Source organism: Protopterus annectens, chromosome 14.part0, assembly GCF_019279795.1.
Source record: "Protopterus annectens isolate FY-2018-M chromosome 14.part0, PAN1.0, whole genome shotgun sequence".
NCBI classification, from domain to species: domain Eukaryota; kingdom Metazoa; phylum Chordata; order Ceratodontiformes; family Protopteridae; genus Protopterus; species Protopterus annectens.
The window spans coordinates 1,017,024,919-1,017,041,517 of NC_056748.1; positions in this window are offsets into that span (position 1 = coordinate 1,017,024,919).

The window sequence follows — 16,599 nt, forward strand, 5'->3', positions numbered from 1 at the left end:
TGCACTGTAACTTCCAATGGGTGGAGCCTAAGTCTTTTGACAGAATCAAATTGTCCTCACATTTTAAACAAATGTTCATATCTCTGAAACAACAGGGATTATGAAAGAAGTATGAAAGGAAAACTATTCAGCACAAACTATTTTTATAGTGGTAGTATTCTTTAGGTTCTAGGTCATAAACCAAATTTTATAAATCACAGTAAACAAAGAAACTATTACATTTGTAATACTTTGTAAACAACTTACAATATCTCAGCAACCATGCAAGCTAAACATGTACTGTTAGCAGCATTTTATTCATCCAGCTAAGAGCTTTCATTTGAGGCTAAGGAGTTCTGTTACCTGGTTCTTAAGATATTTAGAAAAATGTGAAAATTAAATCTATATAAATTAATATCATAAAAATAAAAGTTAATATTTATTTACCTGCACTAGACAGAGGTCAGATATTAATGCAGTTGAGTTTGCTATCATGTAAGCTTTAAGATGAATTCTTATAAAACCTTGTACATAGGATGGTTTTGGAATTATTGATGCAAATATGAGCAAGCAATATCTGACAGTAGGAGTAAACTGCAGATGTACCTGGAGGCATCACTTGGATGTAATGACAAACCCACACTTACCTGCTTCTGTGTGATATTCTGTTAATCAAAAATCTTCAAATTTTGATCAGCAGAGTACTCAATAGCATTTTAGCTATGTCAATAACCAGCCAGTTCATCAGTAACATCCAGGTTTTCTCATGCGTGTATGCGTGTGTGTGTGTGTGTGTGTGTGTGTGTGTGTGTGTGTGTGTGTGTGTGTTCTTGTATACATGCACACACACACACACACACATATATATATATATATATATATATATATATATATATATATATATATATATATATATATATGGTTCCACTTTAAAATCTCGAAATACTGAAATATCAGATTTCAGTATCTCGAGACCATAAAGTCAAATGCTTGAAATCCCGAAACCACAAAACACAAAATCGCGATCATAAACACACCATACACCACACAACACATACACCATTCTACCCACACAACAACAAATAAACAAACAAAACACACACAAACACAAAAACACAAATCAACAAACCTACACTACATATAAGCAGGGGGGGCAAGCCCCCCTGCACCCACCATGTGGGGGGCTGTGCCCCCTGCACCTCCCCTACTTATATATACTAACTCTGAGATCGCACCTAACAGAAAAAGGCAACAAACTCACCACTAGACACTCTACAGTACCCTCGCACACTCATATCACAAATATACAAACACCACCACTTTCAACACTTAAACACGCATACTTTTACCTGCCTACCCTAACCCACACATAAAACTTCCAAACACACTTACATACACTCAAACAAATACCTAAAACCCTAACAAAATACTCACTTACCTTCCATACCAGCCAAATCCACACACTAAAACGTACATTCTGCACACACTACATCCCATGACAAATACCAGAACACCATAACCATGAATTTGACATTTCTGGATTCGTGGTTATGGAGATTCGCGATTTTAAAAATTCGACTTTATGGTCTCAGGATACTGAAATTCGATATTTCAATATTTTGAGATTATAAAGTGGAACTATATATATATATATATATATAGAGAGAGAGAGAGAGAGAGAGAGAGAGAGATGTGTGTGTGTGTGTTTATATATGTATGTATGTATGTATATATATATATATATATATATATATATATATATATATATATGTGTGTGTGTGTGTTTATATATATATATATATATATATATATATATACATATATAAACGTAAACCAGAGAAACTAAAACACACAAACAAGTAAAATACGGTCACTGCAGTTTGTCACAACCCAACGAAACCTTGATGAAACAATTTATTGAAGCGCTTTTTGTTTGCTAAGTGAGCAAACTTCTTCAGAAACCCAAAGAAGAAGTTTGCTCACTTAACAAACAAAAAGCACTTCAATAAATTGTTTCATCAAGGTTTTGTTGATATATACATATATACATGTTAGAGAGCAATAAAGCAAAAAACATACCAGTGAAGACTAGCTCCTAATGTTTGTTAAGAGCAAAATGAACTTAATATGTAAAAATTAATAAAGAAAACACTGCCATGACTTATAGGTAAAGAAACATATAATTCATTGAGCTTTGTTTACTCCTTGCGTTGGTAGGATAAAATGCTTCATGTGCTTTCATCTTATATTAAAAGACTTTAGATGTCTTCATGATTCTTTTGCTTTTAACCGATTATAAAAAAGTACAATATATATCTTAATGGTGGTGAATAGAGAAGCATGTATTGAAAAAATTATGAGTCAATCAACAAAAACCTAAGAAATTTCTTGAACCAGTCATTGTCTCCAAATCCAGCCTACAGTCATTCAGTTTAGAAAGATATGTCAACTTGTTGGTAAGATGACTAATAAAATGTTAAGCTGCTCCTTAATAGCTAATAACAATGAATTTTCTGAAAGCAGCAAGGAATTTTTGAAGAGTGAGATCTGTAAATAAAATCTGGATCAGTAACTGCACTGAGCCTGTATCCATGGTTAGCTGGATAGCATGGGTTCATAGGTGATTACTAGGCTAATGGCTCAAAAGCCTTTACATGCCTAGGCAATAACACACAGGATATGTCAGTATTATATCTTAATTCCCCAGATATGGGATGGGGTAGTATCAGGGTAGTGGGTCTTTTGGTTTTGTCACTCTGAGTCATTTTACAGACTGTCTGTCTCCATAATGGACATGGGCAGTACCCTAGGAGTGAATTTATAGTTCGCCATGTATTTATGCAAATACTTTTTAAGATTGCTAGGGACGGGCTTTGTTTTACAATGATGGGAAGTTTATTCCATAGATGAAGTAGACTTTGGGATATGAATCTGTTTCTTCAGCAAGTTGTGTTAGAATCACAAATAATATTCAGGTCCATGGAATATATAACCCTCATGTAATTTTTCTTGAAAATATATATTTTCATCAGGGCTGGATCAGAGAATGCCTTGTAGGTCAGGCATAATTCACCTCTCAATAAACAATATGAGATGGAGTAAAGGGATATTATCTGCCAGATCATGCATACACTTAGATCTTTAAACTACAAGTACCTGTATGATATGGTTATAGTCCATATGGGTGTATATATATTAGTCAGTCCGTATAAGACATGAGTCTTACACTTTGTATTTTTTTCGTTACAAGCCTCTGGGGCCACTCCAGTCAATGTAGGTGCCTGGTTAGGTAAACGCAGAAGGGAGCATTGTACACAATTATGGGTCTAGTGATGGATGAGTACAATGACAGTGTGACTTCCTTTGCCCTTGATGCCATTCCTTTACCTAAAAGTTGAACCACACAGAAGGATTTCTTCACTACTGTAGCTGCCTCGTGGTCAAAGTTTAGGTTGCTATCTATCTGTGTTCCTAGGTTCCTCACCATAGGGTCTACTTTTAGGGTGTGCTGTTGATATTATAGTTTGCAGGATATCTGATTTACTGAAGAGAATGGTTACACATTTTTAGCATTTAGTCTCAGACCATGGTTTTGACACCAGTCATTTGTCATTTTAAGCCTGGTTGTAGGATGTCAACATCATTTAGGGATTCAGTGATTACTCCCAGCTTACAGTCATCAGCAAACTTGGTGTGTCAGAGGTCATCAACATTGGCCTTCACTTCAGAAAATTATATACCAAACAGGAGGGGTCCCAGTACTGAGCCCTGTGGGACACCGCTTGTAACAGGTTACTAATCAGAAGTGGATTCACCTATCTGGATAACGTGTCCTGTCAGTGAGACAGATTGTTGTTCACCTGATGATATAGGTATTTATTCTTAACACAGTAAGTTTATCTATGATCCCAAGTGGGGGATTGTGTCAAAAACTTTGGCCGGGTCTAGATAAGTGGTGTATACTGTTTTTACCCTCATCCATGACCCTGGTGACTTTCTCGAAGAAGTCCCCCAAACTGAGCAGGAAAGACCTCTCTTTGACAAAGCCAAACTGGGTCTGGTCCAGTGTTTGGAGATTTACTATGTAGTTATTGATCAGGTCCATGATATTTCTCTCCATGTCCTTGCAGGTAAACTGGCCAAGCTTATGGGACTGTAGTTCCCTGGGTCAATTGATGGGCACCCCTTGTGCAGAGAGACAACTGTTGCAGTCCTCCATTACTCTGGGACAAAGCCCGTCCAGAGGCAGTGGATAAAGAGGGTTTCTAGTGGTCCTGATGATTCTGTTTTAAGCTATTTAAAAAGTATCCTGGAATGTTGTTGGGACCTATGAAGACTGTGTTTTTGGCTTTAGTGAGCGCAGTAAGGACCTATTCTATCATAATGACTGGTAGGGGGATGGTTGTGAGTATTTCTTTGTGCGTGTTAGGGGTTGACGGGTGGGGTAGAAGTTTGACCTGAACTTGTTGGCCAACAAGTTTTTCTTTAGTTTTAGGCTGGGTGCAAGTGTTGCCATTCATGATTAACTCTGTAACTGCAGAGTATTTCCTCTGAGGTTATGAACATAATTAATAAAACCCGCATGGTTATCTTTCACCTGGGAAGCTATCTTTGCCTCCTAGTTTGCTCTGGCTCTGGTGACTAACTCTCTAATTTGTTTGTTTAGACTGGTGAGTATCTTTTTGCACTGTTTTGTCTGTTCCTTCATGGTTGTGGAGAGGATTTTGTTCCTTTTGTTGAATAGCCTGTTTATGCTAGGGGTCCAACAGAGCAGTTTATTTTTGCCAGTAATCATAGGTTTGACTCAGTGAAGTACTGCCTCATCTGTGCAGCTATGAATGTGGTTGTACAGTGCTTTTGTGTACAGCACAGAGTAGGCCTCATTGTCAGCTGGATTATGTGGGGCTTGTAAGTTTAATAAGCCATCACTTAGTTTGAGAAAATTGGCCTTAGGAAAGTTCATAACAGGTTTGGAGTTTTTCAGGGTTCTAGGTTAGTTTTAATACTAAAAAAGTTAATTTTGTGGTCAGATCTTACTAAGGAGGAGTTAAAGCATGGGAGGGAGCAGCATGGCCCCATATTTGTGAGTACTAGGTCTAGGACATTTGTACCTCTAGTTGGGAAGCTAACTAGTTGCTCCAGGTTGTTTGTGTTGACAAAGTCCAAAAACTTCTGAGCAAGTGAATTATGGGTCATATACGTCTCCCAGTTAATGGAGGGGTAGTTGAAGTAACCCATAAGTATGGTGTTAGGCTGAATGTTAAGAGAATACAGTAGGTTTAGGTAGGAGGTGTGGTTTTGCCAGACTCATGTTAGGGTAGCTAGCAAGGATATGATATGGGGTCTCACCTATGGTTATTTGGGCATGGAGTAGCTCAAGCAAGTCATGCTGTTGGACAAGAATAGCAGTGCACTTGCCCTTTCTGAACAGTGAGACACCTCCTCCCTTTGTTTTATGCTGAGCTGAGGGGGATCAAAATGTATGAAAGGCAATGAAGCCTTTGATAGTCTGAGTGCTTTCCATGGTTGTAAGCCATGTTTCCATGATTGCACATATATCTACATTCTCCAGGTTGAGGGGTGCTTCCAGGAAGTGCATTTTTTAATTTAAATTCCTAGTATTAAGCAGCAGTACCTTTAGGTGATCATGAGTGACGTTTGTTATGTTGGAGGGTTTAACAGCTTGGCATGACCTAAAAAAGGCACTATGGGGATAGATACATTTTTGGCCAGTATTCAGAAGCCAGGTGGTGACAAATGCAAACCATCCCTGGCAAAGCATTGCGGTTTGCCATTCATGTTTCCCCAGGCTGACAGATATTGGATACCCTTGTTGTGACACCAGAAGCCAAACCAATTGTTGAAGTCAATCATCTTTTGCTGGTACTGTGGCATTATCATTGGTGAATATAGGATGTTACTCAATGCTAGATTCATACCTATCTGGGACACATATTCATCATGTCTCTCTTCATATACTCCAGTGAGGTATATCTCAGGTCACTTACACCCAGATGGGCTACGAGCATGTCATACTGGCATTTGTGGTTTAAAGATTGAAGTATATACGTGATCTGGCAGATAATTAGCTCCAGACAGACAGCTCAATTTGATCTTCTCCTTGTTTGGCCTCGTAAGGGGACATCACTATGTCTTACCATGGAATCCCCAATAACTAGAATGTTTGGCTGTGTGATATGTTGCCTTATGGGTTGAAAGTGGGGCTTCTATGATTTTCAGACTTGTGTGTTGTGTGAGGAGCTGTGTTTTTTGAGTGTGTGCAGGGCCACTGACAGATGCTTTTAGGAGGTCTTGGAAATTTACGTAGATTACATTGAAGTGCCTCCACAAAGTGGATCTATGTGTTTGTTTCTTAGTGCTGCCAGTGTGTGTGTTTTTGCTGTAACACTAACAACCTGGTTTGCATTTTTCATGTATGCATATGCCAGCCTTGCCTCCAATGACATTGTATATTTACATCCCTCGCATACTATGTTTGTCTGTTTTAAAATTAAGTGGTTATCAGTGAACATGAGGCAGTTACTACACTGCCTCAGGTTGCCCATATCCACCAGGCTAAAAACAGAGATGGCAGGGAAGCACCTATTCATTATACCAGATCCTTATTAGATGGGAACAAGCAGAGGAAAGTTACTTAAAGGTCTGAGTGAGAGCGTTTATTAGTATACTATAGGATGACTTGCAGTGGTGATGCCCTCTGTGCAAACTGGCAGCCATGAACAGTGGGTATCTATGGAGAGCATTTTCTATACAGGATTTTTAACTGCAGAGATTTGCGCATATACAAGGTACAGATAACCACATTTGCATGATGTGTAAATGAAAGGCTTTTATACAAGCAAGATGAAAGACTTTTACACAGTTAAGGCCTCAGGCCAATCAGACAAACATACAATAAGCCTTCCACAAGCAGTTCCCAACTCAGATGGGTTGAATCAGTCTTCTGCTCCCATCAGAGTGCAGAATACAACACTCAATGTAAAATGAACAGTTTTGAGCTCAATTGCAGTAGCAAATGCTTTGCAACAAAAAACAGAACTCCTGCAGTATCAGAAATCCTTGGAAATAAGTTTGCAAACCCTGTGAATTGTTCCCAAATACAGAAAACTGAGCACAAATGTAGAAAACGCTTCTACAAACACAGAAACATTTTGCAAAACTTAGAAATATTTTGGCAAACTCATGAGAACTTTGGTAAACTCAGAACAGTGTTTGCGGTATCAGAGGAGGTTAGGAAATATCAGGATACAGTTATAACTACCAAAGAGCAGTACTGTAACAAACAGGTAGGATTTCTTTAACAAGTGCAGGCTGAAAACAATGAAAATTACAAAAAGAAACCCAAATTAGTCCTACAGAAGGGATTAGGAACTGGAGACGGAGAGTAAATTAAGTGAAATTGAAGGTTCTGAAAAAAGGAAATAAAGTTTTAACTGTAACCTAGACAATAAAGGGAGTTAATAAGCACCTATCAATCTTCATAATGGACTGGTGTCATTACAAGTTAATTTTTCTCTGGGATTTCAATTAGACTAGTTATTATCAAACTTAATTCAGTGAAATAGGGAGGGGAAGAGGTGTCAGTCTGTTAAACAGAAGAGAGAATGTAGAGACAATATCCTGCATTGTATCTGGTTCCACCTGTATGGACTTTTGCCCTCTCAAATTAGTCCATGCACTTCAGCAGAGCTATGCACCTATCAAAAACTAAATCAGAGCATAGACTGGGGAAAGGCTTTATTTATTACCAGTTTCTCTTTATGCCAAGAGTTTCCATTCTCATTATCAAGTTTAAAAAACTCAACAGTTCATAGGTTCATACTAGGCTATCTGCCCTGGGGCATTTATAAGCCTAGACCGATTGTGTTTGGCTTACGCCACCCCTTGATTTGAGTATACTGTGCCCTTTTTAAAGTTTAGTTTACAGTGCCTCTGTCTAATAGTGACACGGAAGTAATCCCCGGGACAAACTTACGATCCCCCATCCACTCATCAAGGTTCTTCTTGAATTGAGTCAGTGAGGTGCTCTGCCTAACATGAATTGGAATTCTATTCCAGAGCGAAGGGAGCTTCTGGGTTATGAATCTGTCCCTCCAGCATGTTCTATTTATTTCTGTGTTGAGGTTCAAGTCCCTCGAGCGCGTGGCTCTAAGGGATTTAGATTTACTGAGGTGGAGCATGTCCATTAATTCTGGGTTGGACATAGCTTTATATGTCAGGCATAGATCGCCTCGAAGTAGGCGGTATGCAACTGAGTAGAGCTGGAGTTTTTTTAACTGAGCAGCATATGGCATCTGTTTGAGTCCCTTGATCCTCCTGGTGAGGTACTTTTGGGGTCTTTCTAATTGCTGCAGGTTTCGGGTAAGGTACATCCCAAAGGGGGCATTGTATTCTATGATGGGCCTGATGAGGGATGAAAGGGGCACGATTACCTCTCTTGATCTAGATGTGAATCTTTTCATGATGAGGTGGGCTATGTAGAAGGTCTTTCTAACCACTTTGGCAATGTGGTTGTCAAAGGAGAGATTGCTGTCAACTTGGGTCCCCAGATCCCTAATTACTTTCTCTGTACTTAATGGGTTACCACCTATGTGGTAATTTGTGGGCACATTGTTTTTGCCAAAGGGTATGACTATACACTTTTTGGCATTTAGCTTTAGACCATGGCTCTGGAACCAGTTATCCATCACTGCGAGACCTTTTTGAAGGATGTTTGTGTCAGTTGGAGAGTCGATTATGGCGCCCAGTTTGCAGTCATCTGCGAACTTGGTGAGCCATAGTCCTCCCACATTGGCCTGTACCTCAGAAAAGTAAATACTGAACAAGAGAGGTCCCAGGACAGAACCTTGTGGGATGCCACTTGTGACCAGTTTCGAGTCTGACATGGGCTCCAGCAACTCTGACTCTGTGAGTTCTGTCTTTGAGCCAGTTTGCGACCCATCTTGTGACATAGGGGTTTATATTTAGGCTGGATAGCTTATCTATGATGCCCGAGTGGGGTATTGTGTCAAATGCCTTTGCAAGGTCCAGATAGGCTGTGTGGACTACCTTCCCTTCATCTATGGCCTCGGTGACTGTTTCGAAGAAGTCGACCAGGTTCAAAAGGCAGGATCTGCCCTTGATGAAGCCAAATTGGGTAGGATCTAGTGTCTGTAGGTCCCCAATATCTTTGTTTATGAGTTCCATGATGATCCTCTCCATAGCCTTGCAGACTAGGCTAGTCAGGCTTATGGGGCGATAGTTTCCAGGGCCCGCAGAGGCGCCACCTTTGTGGAGTGGGACCACTGTTGCTGTACGCCATTCTTTGGGCACATATCCTGTAGTGAGGCTGAGAATGTACAGCAGTTTTACTTGAGGGATTAGTTCTTCTTGGAGTTCATGTAGGACGCAACCCAGGATGCCATCTGGTCCCATGGAAGCAGTGTTTTTTGCTTTGGAGAGGGCGGCCTTCACCTGAGCATCAGAGATGTTTGGGAGGCTGCACTCTGCTGGGATAGATACTTGCTCTTTTGGGGGGGGGTGGAGAAGTTTGCACTGAACCTGTCTGCCAGGATATTGGCGATGTTTGTGGGTTCAGTGTATTTTTTTGTCGCTTAGAATCAACTCAGAACAAGTCTGGGAGTTGCATCCCAGGTTCCTAACATAACTGAAAAAAGCCTTATGATTGTCTTTAGTGTCCTGTGCAATTTTTCTCTCGAAGCTGGCCTTGGAGGATTTTATGAGGGATCGTAATTTTTTGCTAGTACTGATCAGAGATCCCTTCCCTTTTAGGGATTTTGCTCTATCATGTAGTAGCTTCCTCCTTCTGTTGTACAGTTTATTTATGGCTGGGGTCCACCAGACTGGATGCCTGCCTTTGGATGATTGGGTCTTGATTTTGTTTGGGATAGCATGATCCATGTATTCCTGGAGATGTCCGTAGAATGCGTTTATATAGGATTCTGCAGTTTGGGCCGTAGTTTCCACTGGTCCTGTGGCCTTGAAGGATTCCACTTTGGTTTTGAGAAGTGTGAAGTTCGCTTTTGAGAAGTTTTTCACTGTGGTTTTCTGGGCTGGGGGTGGGGTTGGGATGTGGATATCCAGTGAAATTAATTTATGGTCTGATCTTACCAATGAGGGATATACTTCTGGTATGGAGCATAGAGTCCCCATGTTGGTAATGATCAGGTCTAGTATGTTTTCCCCTCTTGTGGGAGTGGTGACTAGTTGTTCCATAGCATTTGAGTTTATAAATTCCAGGAACCTTTGGGCTAAGGTGCTGGGGCTTGAGTAATGCTCCCAGTCTATGTTTGGGTAGTTGAAGTCACCCAATATAATGGTGTTCAGAGAGATCTTCATGTTCTCCAATGTTTTCAGGAAAGCCGAGTGGGATTCCTGACTTTGAGAGGGTGGTCTGTAGGATGCTATAAACTGAAAAGCAGTCTTGCCCACTGTCAGTTGCACATGGATGGTCTCCGATACTTCGTGCAATGCCACTAACCTGGAGGTGTGGATATCCTTGATAAATATGGAAACTCCCCCTCCTTTTGTGGTTCAGTCCGGGTTTTGGGGCCGAAAAGCATGATATGAGGTATAACCTGGTAGTGCTGGGGTGCTTTCTGGAGCCTTAAACCAGGTTTCTGTCACTTCACAGATATCTATGTTCTATATACTGAGGAGAACTTTGAATGCATGCATCTTGAGGTTAAGACTTCTGGCGTTTAGCAGTATTACCCTTAGTTTCTTGTTCCTTGTGCTGTCTATGGAGGTGGGTTTGACTTTTGAGCCTTGCCTAAAAAAGGCACTATGGGGGTGGCAAGAGCCTTTGCCAATATCCGAAAGCCCAGGGGTGACAGGTGCAAGCCGTCCCTAGCGAAGCAACATGGCTTGTCGAGCATGTCATCCCAGGCTGACAGACACTGGATCCCCTTTGAATGACACCAAAATTTTAGCCAATTGTTAAAATCGATCATTTTGTCTTTATACTGTGGCATCATTCTAGGTGAGGGTAAGATGCTGCTCAAGGTCAGGGTCATACCGGCCTGGGCTACATGATCAGAGAGCTCCTCTATGTCTCTTTTCATGTAGCCGAGGGAGGTACATCTCAGGTCATTCACACCAGCATGTACAATGACTGAGTCATATTTGTATTTGCTTTGGAGTGACCTGAGTGCTTGCATTATGTGGCAGTTCCTAGCACCCGACAGGCAGCTCAGTGTGACCTTCTCTTTATTCAGCCTGGTGAGCAGGACGTCAGTGTGTCTGACAATAGAGTCACCTATTACAAGAGTATCAGGTGTGTTATTCAGCCTTAAGGGCTGTGACTGCTTGGCACACTGACTTTGTGTGCTATGTGTTGTACGTGTTTTGGGGTAGCGTTTGCTTGGATGTCTGCTTTGGAGGTCTCTGTTGCTTAGGTAGATTTTTATTTAGAGCCTCCGAGTATGTTTTTGTGTTTTTATGTGTTTGGTTCGCTGTTGTGGTGGGACTATGTGATACTGGAATTGTGTTGTGTGAGGTTACCTTCTCCTCCTGACTGGTTGCACCAGTTTTGAGATGAGAAAGCTCAGCCTCCAGTTGGCTATATGGTTGCATCTCTCACATATATTTGAACCTGTTTGGAGGAGGAGGGGGTTGTCCGTGTACATGAGACAGTTGTAACATTGCCTCAAAATTCCCAGATTCACCAGCTGGACTGGAGAGGAAACCATTGACTGACCTTTGGACATGCTAGAGTAATATAGAGAACTGAATTAAAATGGACCAATAGGGGACAAGGTAATCGTAGAGAGTATAAGAGTACGTAGTGCTTATGGTTTATTAGTGCTAACTTGTAAAATTACTTATTTGGACAGTGAGGGGCCTTAGAATGAGAATATGGTGTTTAATTTGAGAGATAGAGCAGTTCTAAGGGAAAAAGTGAAGAGCAGACTTTGTGGAGCCAGGAATAGTTTAAACCCAATTAGGCGGCGCTGCCCGATGTTGCGCTATGCGCAAAAACGTGCAAAAGAGGGTTTTAAGAGAGGGAGATCAAGGAGTTAGGAATTGACCCAAAATGGCCAATAAAACTACAGTTTTAAGGCAGTAACCACTCCCACAGGGGCAGGCAGGCTGCTCAATGTTTATCACTGCCACTGATGAACACAGAGACTTCCCTTTAGCCCAAGCAAACAGTGGCCTCCAAGAAACTTACAAACAGTTCAGAACAGCAAATCTGTAACTGAACTTTTTTAAATCTCAGAAAAGTGGGAAAAAAGCAAGATTTTTTTGTTTTTTTAAGGAAAGCAGAGGTTCACAATTATCAACAAGTTAGAACAGTGCAGTAAATGACCCCACACTTGAGTGCTAGGCCAGAGACAGATAAAATGCAAGTTTAAAAAAAAAACGATTTTAAAAATAAGTGCAGGCAGGAAATTCAGTAATCAGCTCTAGGTTGTGTTCTAAATGCAGTTACCAACACAGAAATCATGTTTAACAAGCCAGAAAATGCTCAAAAGTAGGCGGCAATGCAGAAAAACTTAACAAATAATCTGAAGCAAAATACTTAAAATCTCAAAAGTGGCTCCTTTCTTCTCTCAGCGTTTTCTCCTCTTGGTGGGGGCTTCACCAACAGCCAACAAGTCCAAAAAGACGCCAAAACCACGAGGCAATCGGGTTTTAAGAAAGGGAAGTCTCTGTGTTCATCAGTGGCAGTGATAAACATTGAGCAGCCTGCCTGCCCCTGTGGGAGTGGTTACTGCCTTGAAACTGTAGTTTTATTGGCCATCGTTTTGGGTCAATTCCTAACTCCTTGATCTCCCTCTCTTAAAACACGATTGCCTCATGGTTTTGGCATCTTTTTGGACTTGGCTGTTGGTGAAGCACCCACCAAGAGGAGAAAACACTGAGAGAAGAAAGGAGCCACTTTTGAGATTTTAAGTATTTTGCTTCAGATTATTTGTTAAGTTTTTCTGCATTGCCGCCTACTTTTGAGCATTTTCTGGCTTGTTAAAGGTGATTTCTGTGTTGGTAACTGTATTTAGAACACAACCTAGAGCTGATTACTGAATTTCCTGCCTGCACTTATTTTTGAAATCGTTTTTTTCTTAAAACTTGCATTTTATCTGTCTCTGGCCTAGCACTCAAGTGTGGGGTCATTTACTGCACTGTTCTAACTTGCTGATACTTGTGAACCTCTGCTTTCCTTAAAAAAAAAAAAAAAAAAAAAATTACTTTTTCCCACTTTTCTGAGATTTAAAAAAGTTCAGTTACAGATTTGCTGTTCTGAACTGTTTGTAAGTTTCTTGGAGTCCATTGTTTGTTTGGGCTAAAGGGAAGTCTCTGTGTTCATCAGTGGCAGTGATAAACATTGGGCAGCCTGCCTGCCCCTGTGGGAGTGGTTACTGCCTTGAAACTGTAGTTTTATTGGCCATTTTGGGTCAATTCCAAACCCTTTGATCAATGGAGTACAGTCATGGCCTTCCCATTAGATGTGGTAATTAAACTAGTATTTATAGCTCAGTGGCACTACTCTTATGGATGTAGAAAATTCAGAACCACCCAAGCAGTAGTGAGTAATGGAGCCCTAGTGTCATCTGCCAGTGGACTCCTTGACAGTCAAACACCAAAGCCTTACTAGTGCATTGTCTTATAAGGCAATACAAAACCAGAGATAAAAATTAGTTGTAACAGAACGTAGCCAACTGAAAGTTTGCTACAAAAGAATCAGCTAGTCATTAGTAAGGTTACGGATATAGGATACCCAGTTCTGACATGTGAAATAGCACCAGACATGTGGCCAGGGTCACAATCATCTCCCAATTCCAGAGTGATATCCTGTCTTAAAAAGGTTGACCAACAATGTATATATAGGGGAGGTCACATCAACTTGAGACTGTTGCATCCATTTGTACAAGGAAGTACCTCAAAATCTCTTCTGAGAATTTTTCATTAATTGCCTAAAGGAGTGCCCCAGTAACATTATTACATTATGTACAGAAGTAGTTTTTCATCTGTCCATAAACTATGCAGGTGTCCAAAACTTGTCTCAAGTCCCAGCACATCTGGCCAATGCATCTGCTTGAGATTGCACTAATGTGTGTGTGCCAGAAAATGCAGACTACCAGTGCTGTGAGAAAAATGTAAAATATAACAATGGAATACAGTCATGGCCTTCCCATTAGATGTTGTTTATTTGCATAACAACTGTATGCTTGTGTAAACAAAAGCATCAAAATGCAACAAAGCCAGGGTGTATCTTTGCATAAGAGTGTGAATGGATGAGTGTGAGTGTGTGAGTGTGAGTGTGTGTGTGTGTGTGTGTGTGTGTGTGTGTGTGTGTGTGTGTGTGTGTGTGTGTGTGTGTGTGTGTTTCAAATGACATTGTAAGGGGTAATAGATTTCCACATTTTTTAATTAATACCTGAATTACAAAAATACTTTAACTAGTAATATTACTAAATAACCATGGAGCAAATCAACTAAAACAGGGGACAAGTCAAGTAAAATAAAGATGAAATTGCTGTCAACAATAAATTACTTCTGAAGTTAGTGGTGTGATGGATATTGGGATTTTATTTAATCACAGTCACATCTGTCAGGTTCTGTGAATAACCATGCCTGAGGCCCAAGCAATTCAGTCATAGCATGAGAGTTAAATCCAGATTGCTAACCTATTAGTAGCTGAAATGTAATTGTATGAAAGGAACTATTATAAAAATCTTTCCTACTTTCTGCTGTTGTCCTGTCATACTTTTATTCACTGTGATATGAATGTAAGAATCAAATTTATTTTATTCATACATTTGTTAACCGATAAGTACACTGGACCAAAGACTCTTTTAAAGTATAATCCAAACCAGAAGGCATTCAACAAAAACAATATATTCATCTTTAGTACTTTTAATAACGTTACAGCAGTGGGCCTTTGTAACTAATTGAAATAACAGAAATTGCATGGTAAGTGTAATGTCAGTATATGATGAATTACTGGATAGCAAAGGCATTGAAACTGAATTCATCAATGACAGCATTCCGAAAGTCACTATATTAGAAAATCTTAAAACAGTGAAACAAAACAAGATTGTAAAAAGAAACAGTTTTGTCTTGAGATTGGAACAGAAAACCCCCAGGATGCAGTATTACTGTTATGGGTATATATTTTTTTTAAAGGTAAGTTATCTTATTCATTAATATCTGCTAAGCCTAACCTTGACTCTGTCCCTGTCACTAACCTTTACCTTCTATCTTTACCTTTAAAAAACACTTTCTGTAACAGTGAAACTAATCTAGACAGCTTGGACACACACACACACACACACACACACACACACACACACACACACACACACATATATTCAAACACACACTACGCTAAAACTATGCCCCCTTAACCTTAACCTCATACTCTCACACATTTTCCTACCTCCTAATGCTAAAAGCTTCAGTATATCTAAACGTTTTGGCATGTCTGTTCCAAACTCATACTTATATTCTCAAACATTTAATGCTCCATTCATATGAAATGTTAATGAATGGAATAAACAGCCAGATTTAGCAGTCACTCACTCCATCAATCAATAGCTGATTCAATGGAGTGTATGATACATGCATCCCTGGAATTTTTACTGAAGGGGTCAATTGGGTTATTGTTTCATTCTAGTGCTTGTACATACCTCAGTATTTTACTGATGGGGTCGCTTGGGTGATTGTTTCATTTTACTGCTTGTGCATACTTAGACATACTCCTGAAGGGGGCGCTTGGAGTAGTAACTAATTTGTGCATCAGGGAAGTCCTTGTGCATACATGGTCAGACTGCTGAAGTGATCCCTGGGCAAAGTCATTTATTGTGTGATTTTTAGTGCTTGTATATAGTTGATACAAACTAATGAAGTAGTTGCTGGGGGAAATAGTTAATTTGTGTGTCAGGGGAGTGCTTGTGCATAGTTGGACAAACAATGGTTGTGTGTACTGCAGGGATGTTGGTCTATGAAGTGCAAAATCACCTCATTAGCATACTATGCTTTTCAGCATTTCTTATTTACATCTCATTATTTTCAAGGCCTTTCCCATTGGTGTAAATGGCCTCTATGAACCTCACCTTTGATACATTAATTCTTAAGCATCAGGAATACCCCATCACATTTGCACAAGTAACTATAAATATTGCCCTAATTTTCCAAATTCAGTACGTGATTATATATAAAAAAAAGAAGTACGTGACCATATTTGAAAAAGCTTGCAGTTTACCTCAGAAGTACTTTTAAAAACAATCCACTGATAATCCATTTAAGAACAGATACAAACCTCTTGTCAGGCCTTATTCAGAAGATATCTTAAGCAATTCCTGCAACTTTTAAAATGAATGGGAAATGGCAATAAAAAAAAAAAAAAGAATACAGAAATAACAGAAAAAATAAGGTCTATTTGAGTGATAAGAAAATGTTGTGTTCTGTGGGTTTAGAAATCATGTTTCATGGCTCATAACATTGTCACACATCACGGAACATGTTCCCTAAATCTCGACTATAAGATAATTAGTTTATCACGCATCCAGCTTACTCTGTATTTATATTATACACACACACACAGACACAAATTGCTTGCACTGCAATAATTTTTGATTGACAGAAGCATGCCAT